This window comes from Dipodomys spectabilis, unplaced genomic scaffold (genome assembly GCF_019054845.1).
Source record: "Dipodomys spectabilis isolate Male_0828 unplaced genomic scaffold, ASM1905484v1 ptg000092l, whole genome shotgun sequence".
In the NCBI taxonomy this organism is placed as follows: domain Eukaryota; kingdom Metazoa; phylum Chordata; class Mammalia; order Rodentia; family Heteromyidae; genus Dipodomys; species Dipodomys spectabilis.
This window is the reverse complement of record NW_024870769.1, coordinates 14,493,842-14,503,250: the sequence shown is the minus strand read 5'-3', so window position 1 is coordinate 14,503,250 and position 9,409 is coordinate 14,493,842.

Genomic DNA, 9,409 nt, shown 5'->3' with positions numbered 1-9,409 from the left:
GAGTGACCTTCAGATCTTGGCAGTTGCAGGACCCTTATCTACCACTTGGATGGCAGCCATAAATCCTAGTCCGACATGATGAATGAAGCCCCTGGCCCACACCAGAGCCTTGGCCTGCTAGCCGTTTGTAGCCCTTCCTAAACCTCCTAGGTTATATAGGTCATCCCAGACAATAGCCTGTGTTTCTTATGAAAGACCCTAGTATATGTTCTGCCACTAGGTCCCCCAGAGAACTTGCTGACCAACCCCCCCTTCCGCAAAACTAAGCCTCCACCAAAGAGGGCGAGGCAGGATGTTGTGGTTAAACCATTAAACCGGGAATAGGGAACAAAAAGTCTCTGAGTTAACAATTAAAGGGCGAATACAGACACGCTAACTCAACTGCCTGTGGAAAGCCCCACCGCTAACCCCTAAGTGGACCTTGCCTAACCCGTTCGCCTGACTCAACCCTACCAATCCCCACCCTAAACATGACTCAAAATTAGCCAATCAACACCCTGTAACCATGCATCTCGCTTCTGTAACCCTGCTTCCAGCTGCCCATAAAAGAGGGTGCTCTCATGTGCCCCGCGCGCAAGTCTCCCCATAGACTTTGTCGCCCCGGGTACCCGTGTATCCAAACAGGCCCCCAGCCACTGACCCGAACCTTGTGGATCTCGAGGTCGTGTGCACTGGGGAGCCTAGGCATGCCCGAATAAACCGCTTGCTGTTTGCATCCGCTCAAGTGGTCTCGTCGTTCCTTGGGAAAGGGTCTCTCTAGATTGAAAGGCACCCCACCCGGTCTGGGGGTCTTTCACTTATTCCTCCCTCATGAAAATGAGTCTTGCTGGCTTCCCTCTCCTGGCAATAAGCCTTGGCAATAAACCTTTCTTTGTTCTCTGTACGTGGATATCTGTGTGGTTCTCTGGCAAAGTCTATTAATCTTAATTTTGCTAACACATACTGTTAGGAAAAAGAAGATATGGAAATATTGCCTCCATTACCTTAATACAACTAGATACTTAAATAAATTAAATCTTAAATAATAAATTATTATTTAAGATTGAATATTATTATTTAAAATTATTATTATTTAAGATTATTTTGTGCTGTGCCCACATTTGAATTTGTATTTGGTCTCACAACATCGCAGGGGAAAACCAGGATTTCCAGAAAGTACTTCCTCTCACCTGGCTCAGCTGGTAGAGTTAGGTCCTCAGCCAGCCCACAGAAAGCTAAGACATTAAATCTAACTCTGGGTAACAACTCTAAACGTCTGCTTCCACTAGTGTAGCGCAAAGCATAGTGGGAAATGTAGTCTTCCCCAGGCGCAGACCCATTGGCAGGGCTCTTTCAGGCTCCTCCCATGCATGCGTCTCCCCGCCCACTCACGGCGTTTTCTGCTCAGGAATTCCGGTTTCTGGCGCTGAGCCAAGCTCCTGGGAAGTTTCTGGAGTGAAGTTCAGTGTTCTGAGTGCCGGAGCCGGGGTGACAAGAGGCCCTGCGGTGCCTGGCGAACCTGGGGACCTGAAATGTGAGTGGATGGCAGGCAGGCAGGAAAACGGGCTGCAGGCGGCAGCTGGAGCGGGGCGGGTAGCCTGGAGGCTCCACGCACTGCCGGGTCCCTCCGGTCTGGGTGACTGTGCCTGGGGTCGTGATTGCTTTGTCAGAATCGGTTCTGCCAGAGTCAGTGTCCTTCCAGGTGCCGGAACCTAGCTGGCTCGGGAAGGCTCGCGGGCAGGCTAGAAGGTTGTCCAGACTAGGAGAGCTGGGGAGGCCTGCGCTTCTGTTCCACGCCTGATTCTGCTGTGAGCTAGTGTGATGACATCATTTGTCCAGCTGAACGATGGACGAGTCACAATTCTAGTGAGGTTGTGAAGGGTGTGCTGGCCGAGTCATGTGCTATGGCAGTTGTGTTGGTGGGGTTCTGTGTTGTTTCTTGTGGGGACATTTCTAGTCCCCTTCTGGGCGCTGTAGCCTCTTAGCACTCCTGGCTCCAGTTCACACATGTTTGTACACGACTGGCTGATGGACCTGTATTCCTTGGAATTAAGTAAGCGTGGCAGATTCGAAGGAGGGCAGATTCTGAACAGGAGTGTGCATCCTGAAAGAACACTGTCCTTGTGAACTGTCACTAGCCCTAAAGAGCAGAGGCAGAGAAGCACTAGAACGGGAAGATCTGGTTAGCGTCCCTTTCCCTAGCAATGATTGATTCGACTTTCCAGAGCACAAGATTCACCTGGTACAACTTTCTCCAAAGCTTCCAAGCACTCTCCAATGTTGAGAGAAGTGAGCTAGACTGAGGAATGAACCAGAGCTGAATTATCAGAGGGTTAGGAGCTGTGGTTTATAGTACAGAGATATGTTCTCACACCTGGAAGATCTGCCTCTACAAGAAAGCTAATCCCCTTCTCTTTCACTCAGTCTAACCTCACTGTCTGTCTCTCAAACTTATCCTATTATTAAATGCGGCATCTAGTGGTACTAGTTCTTTCTTTTACCTGATGCTTTTTCTGGCAATTCAGGAAATGTGTGCTAGGCACCTTATGCTTTAAAACAAACATGACAAAACACAACTTAAGTGATGTACCTTGCTCAAGGTTGTATGGTTTGTAGGTTAATTATCCTAAAGGTTTAGCTAGTGTTGGCCATTATGTTACAATCTACCAAAAGTAGTATTGTTTCACTTTGGAAATTTTTGTGGGGACAGGGGTGAGGGAAGTGAATGAAGTCAATGTCACACAAACATTGCTTGAAAATATTTCACTTGAAAGATTCTGCTCCTTTTCATATCCTCAGCATTTCCTGTGGCTTTTGTGACTGAAAAATATTACTAATATGGATATATTGCACTTTTAATATGTTCTTGAAATATTACATATTCTTCAGTACAATAATGAACTTATTTTACATTACTTAAAATAGAGTGGACTGCATATACTTTTGTCCTAACCCTGATTCCCTCCCTCTTGTTTTTTTTTCTTTTTGTCTTTTGCCAGTGGTGAGGCTTGAACTTGGCCTGGGCACTGTTCCTAAGTTCCTGAACTCAAGGCAAGTGCTCTACCACTTGAGCCACAGCACCACCTCCACTTTTCTGGTGGTTAATTGGAGATAACATTTGTAGGCAGAAATTCCATAATATGATTTTTTTTTTTTTGCTCTAGGGATGTCCAAAAGGAAAACAAAAAGAAAAAGTTCTCATGAAATATATGAAAATTTCATTCCCATAAATTGAGATATTCAGCCTATAACAAATTTATTTTATTTTATTTTTTTATTTTTTTTTGGGGGGGGGGGGGTCCGGTTGTGGGGCCTGAACTCGGCCTGGGCGCTGTCCCTCAGCTCTTCAGCTCAAGGCTAGCGCTCTACCACTTGAGCCACAGCACCACTTCTGGCTTTTTTCACTTTGCTTATGTGGTGCTGAGGAATCGAACCCAGGGCCTCAGGCATGCAAGGCAAGTGCTCTACCACTGAGCCACCTTCCCAGCCCCCTATTTTATGTTTTTTAAAGTAAAAAACAAACTATTGTAATGCAGAAAAAGTTAAAACTAGAATTCATACATTGCCCTTTAATGATTCACTTGGTCTTGAGAAGGCTGGCCTGGCCAAAGTGCAACCATATTGGATATTAAGGCCATTTTGTAAAAAAGGCTTTTACTGACACGAGTTCAGGTTCCTAGAAAAATGGCAGGACCAAAACCGCTCTACTGGTAACTCCCTAGCAACAGTCAATCAGTAACTAGCAGGAAAGTAAAACTCCAGATTTTTAAGATAGCATAGTTAACATATTTTGCTGCTCAACTGCTTAGCCTGAGCACTTTAGCCAATAAGATTGTTACAAGACTTACTTACTAAATGTTAACCAATCATGTAACCACTAAGTTGGAAACCTCCTACCCTTGCTAAAACCACAATAAAAACCCTGCTGAATTGGAAGTCAGGGCTCTCAACTCTGACCCGCTGTGTTGGTGAAGGTTATGAGTCCAGGCTGGAGCTTGCAATAAATGACTCTCCTGTGCTTGCATCAGAATCGGTTCATTGGTGGTCTTTGGGGATCCTTATCTGGGCATAGCAGTCTTTACTTGCAAAAGCAAACTCACTGAATTCTAGACAATTGACTTTTGTGGTGATTTGCATTATTCATCCACTGGTTGAAAAGTTCACTTCATTGTACTTCAGAAATTTGTCTCCTACATAGTTTTATTAAAAACAAAGCTGTAGATGACCTAGAATTTCCTATATAATTTACCAACCAATATATACTGGCAAAAATATGCAGTCATTTCATTCATTTAAAGTTTTGAGAAGCTACATTTTAGGCTGGACTCAGCATTGCATTTCTGTTAGTATTGATTGTTGAACAGATGAGGCTTTACTCATGTCATTTTCTTACTGAGGATAGTTGGTTTAGGATGATATCATTCCTATTAAAAGTAATTTATGTTCTTGATTAGGCCGTGTATATCCAGCAGAATAGCCAAGATTCTTAACAATATATTGTGTTAAGGGAGGCCGTCACTAAGGAATTTTCAAAACTTTGTTCACACAATATTCATTGACATCTTTTTGGCCAAAGCAAGTTAAATGACAAAGTCCAGATCAATGCTTGAGGCTACTTTGTTAGAGAAAGATGAGCTATCTGGGATCCATTATTGAAACAGGAAGCCACAAGAAATATATATTCTATTCACTTTCTCCTGTAATTCTGAGTTTAAAACACTGAGTTGTAACCAACATTTTGCATGATGTTTAAATATTCCAAAACATGAGATATAGTAAAATACTCAATGGAGTCCTATGTGATATCTTTACATTAACCAGAAAATAGTTCATAGATTCCTAAGTGCAATTCTGTAATTTCTAATTTTAGTAAAGAGATTATATGTCTCTCTTTGACTTAGATTATTCAACAATTTTTTAGGGAAAAGGTCTTCTGTACAGGAAGGTGGTTTTTTTTTTCTTTTCCAATCCATGTGAATGTATTGCCTTGAGCAGGAAAATTTAAGACAAATTTGAAAGATTAAAAATTAGAGTTACATTTTACAATTGCTAATTGCTGATTTTTCTTTTGTAAACTTGCTGGCGCTAGCACTAACCCCCACCCCCATCCCACTTTCTGGAAACAAGGAATTGAGTAAAAAGTTTTGGAGCCCAGATGCGTGCCCTGGGACTAGATCTGTGGTCATAGATAAAGAACAAACAAGTAAATTCCCCAAGTGGCCAAATGGGACACAAGAATGGGACCCAAGATAAGGACCCAAGATAAGGACCACCTGGCAAGTCCAGCAAACTAAGCCAAATGTTAATCAATCACAAGCCTGTAACTATGTAAACTCCCCTCCCGGGTGACGCTCCCCCTAGACTTGCCCCAAGCCAACTGTTTTACAAAGAGTGTTATAAACTTCCCCTCAGAGTGTATAGTGATTTTTAAATGGGCCAATCCTGGGACACCTGGTGTTATATGCTAATCTTGTGGTTTTTGCCTTTAAGAATGCCTGTAACCACTGCTCAGGGATCTCTCCCTTGCAGGGGCAGAGAGACCATTTGCACAAACGCTGAATAAACTCTTGCTTGTTGCATCTACTGGTTTGGAGTCTTGGTTTCTGGAGCATCCTCCCATAGACGAAAGTGTCCCAGGAGTCTGGGATCTTTCAAAATTCATATTGAAAGACCCTAGTATATGTTTTGCCACTAGGTCCCCCAGAGAACTTGCTGACCAACCCCCCCTTCCGTGAGACTAAGCCTCCACCAAAGAGGGCGAGACAGGATGTTGTGGTTAAACCGTTAACCGGGAATGAGGAACAAAGAGTCTCTGAGTTAACAGTTGAAGGGCAAGTACAGACACGTCAGCTAACTCCACTGCCTATGGAAAATTCCACCACTAACCCTAAGCGGACCTTGCCTAACCCGCTTGCCTGACTCAACCTTACCAATCCCCACCCTAAGCATGACTCAAAATTAGCCAATCAACCCTGTAACCATGCATCTCGCTTCTGTGACCCTGCTTCCAGCTGCCCATAAAAGAGGGTGCTCTCATATGCCCCGGCGCGCAAGTCTCCCGGTAGACTTTGTCGCCCCGGGTACCCGTGTGTCCAAACAGGTTCCCAGCCACCGACCCGAACCTTGTGGATCTCGAGGTCGTGTGTACCTGGGAGTCTGGGGCATGCCCGAATAAACCTCTTGCTGATTGCATCCGCACAAGTGGTCTCGTTGTTCCTTGGGAGAGGGTCTCTCCAGATCGAAGGCACCCCAAACACTGGGGGTCTTTCAATATTGGTTCTTTCCTGATTCCATTTCATTTGCTTTCTCTTCCAGCTTTGCTTTCACAATCATCTCTGCATTGCCAACAGCAACAAAAAATGAGTGGATCCCTGGTGAGTTTTTTGCTTATGTCTTTATTTGCTTTTTAGGAACTTTTTATTAACAATGTGCTCCAAAATTAAAATGGAAGAGTAGAAAATATTTAGCCTCAGGAAAACATTCATAAATAAGATAAAGATGGCTTTTAGATTTAGTAGATTATATGTTCTTAAGAGTCAAACTGAGGGAGGGGGCTGGGAAGTAGCTCAGTGGTAGAGCGCTTGCCATGCACGCAGGAGGCCTTGGGTTCCTCAGCACCACATAAGCAGAAAAATAAAAAGCCAGAAGTGACACTGTGGCTCAAGTTGGTAGAGTGCTAGCCTTGAGCTGAAGAGCTGAGGGACAGCACCCAGGCCCAGAGTTCAGACCCCCCTCAAAAAAAAGAGTCAAACTGAGTTGAATACAAGTTTACCTCAAATTTGTCTCTGTTTTTACTGATGTGAGAAAAAGTAGCAAGCGCTACATGATCCACTGACACTTAGGAGGTAGTATGCTAACTTCTTATGGAATGTAGATTTGCTGGCCCTTGGTCAGAAATCTTACCCTTATTAGACACAAATTAAACTATCTTCATGATGCTAAACTGGGTAGTGATTATTTTTGGAGTAACTGAATTAGTATGATTCCAAGTATCTTTGAATGTTAAAGGCCTGAGTAAGCCATCTACATGAAGAATTAGAAAAATTAGGGCTGCGTCCATTTTACAATTTAATAACTGCTGATTCTGCTTCTGTAAACTTGCTTGTGCTAGCACAGACCCTCCCGGGAAATAAGTAAAAAAGTTTCAGAGTCCAGATACAGGCCCTGGGACAAGGTCTGCAGACATAGATAAAGAACAAAAGAGTATGTTCTTCTAAATTCCTGTTTAGAATCTCTCAGCAAGGGACTCAAGATAAAGACCATCTGGCAAGCCCAGCAAACTAGGTCAAATGTCAACCAATCACGAGCCTGTAACTATGTAGACTCCCCTCCAGGGAAGCCTCCCCCTAGAGAGCCAACCAGTTTATGATGAGTGTTACAAGACTTCCCGTGCAACAAAATGATTGCTGGAGTATATGATGATTTTTAAATTGAGCCAATCCCGGGGCACCCGGTGTCTTATGCTAATCCTATGGTTTTTGCCTTTAAAAGTGCCTGTAAAGGCTGCTCAGGGCTCCCTGTCTGCCCAGGACACAGTCCGTTTGCGCAAACGCCAAATAAACTCCTCTTGCTTGTTGCATCTGCTGGTTTGGAGTCTTGGTTCCTGGGGTGCCCTCCCGTTGAAGAAAGTATCCCAGTGAGTCTGGGGTCTTTCATATATACTTAAATGACTGTCCACATATAACCCTTGGCTGTTGGGTCTTTTCTATAGGGAGTGGAACAGGCTGCATGGAGTTGTATTTTTTTTCCAAAGCTCATCAATTGCTTAAATTACTGTCAAACCCCATGACTGCATTTATTGTTTTTCTTACTTGACTGTTGTGCTATATTTAAAGACTTTGTCTGTGGCCTTTCTAGAAATATGTTTTTATTCTCTTTTAAATTGACTTCCTACGCTATTTTCCTCCATTACTCTCTTTCTTTCCTTTTGTTATTTTTTCTTTTTTTGGGGGGGTCCAGTAGTGGGGCCTGGGCGCTATCCCTCAGCTCTTCAGCTCAAGGTTAGCGCTTTACCACTTGAGCCACAGCACTACTTCTGGCTTTTTTTTTCTTTTTGCTTATGTGGTGCTAAGGAATCGAACCCAGGGCCTCATGCATGCAAGGCAAGCGCTCTACCACTGAGCCACCTTCCCAGCCCCTTATTATTATTTTTTAATTTGAAAGACCCGCGATGGCGTGGGGTGTCCTTCAATCTGAAGAGACCCTTCCCCAAGGAACAACGAGACCACTTGTGTGGATGCAAACAGCAAGAGGTTTATTCGGGCATGCCTAGGCTCCCAGGTGCACTCGACCTCGAGATCCACAAGGTTCGGGTCGGGTGGCTGGGAACCGGTTACACGGGTACCCGGGGCGACAAAGTCTATCGGGAGACTTGCGCGCCATGGTGCATGAAAGCACCCTCTTTTATGGGCAGCAGAAGCAAGGTTACAGAAGCGAGATGCATGGTTACAGGGTGTGGGTTGGTTAATTTTGAATTACGCTTAAGGTGGGGATTGGTCAGGTTAAGTCGGCCGGATGGGGTAGGCGAGGCGGGGGGGGGGGGGGGGGGGGGGGGAGGCTGACGTGTCAGTACTTGCCTTGACATGCCTGTGCTGGTCGTTATGCACAGAAACTGTTTGTTCCCTAGTTTTGACAAGTGATTTACCACATCCTGCCTCACCCTTGTATTAGGGCTAAGTTTTACAGGAAGGAATGTGTTGGTCGGCTGTTTTACCGGAATGCCTGGTTTTAAGGCATGTACTAGGGTCATGCTAGGGTCTGCGGGCGGTGACTCAGAGACCCAAGGTTTCGTTTCCCGGCTAGCGGCCTGCACGTATCCTGCCCCACCCTCTTAGGTATACAGGGGAAGGGGCAGCAGTCTTCCTTGGGGTACCTAATGGGCAAGCATGAGCTGGGGTCTTTCAAATTAAACAAAAGTTTACACTTACATAAATCAGGCAAAGAGATATCCTTTTGGATAATGTCACTCCCTCCCTCACTTTTCCCCAGTTTTTTTCCTCCCTTCATACCCACAAGTTCTATAGTTCATTTTCAACATGGTTTCCAGTGAGTACCATTGCTTTCCTTTTATTTGAAAATAGAGACATTGGTGATAAGGGTCCTTGATCAAAGGAATGAAACTAATACAAAGTGAAGTCAAGCAAAGCTTTATTCCCTGCCAAGTATCAAGAATCAAACTAACTGGTCAGGGCCGTGTCTGTGGAGAGTGACCCCCACCTAGTCTCACAGGCTAGCTTTTATAGGGCAAAACAGCAAACTACATGTAGCTAATTTTACTCTTATTGGTTAAAACAGAAGGGTTACATATGTGCTTTTTACTGATTGGACACCTCCGCCTGGCCTGCCCTTCCCTCCTCCCCCTCCCAAGGCTTCATTTCTGCTAACTGGCCGTTTTTGGAAATTGTTTTTCTTTTTTTCTTTTGGTTCTGTA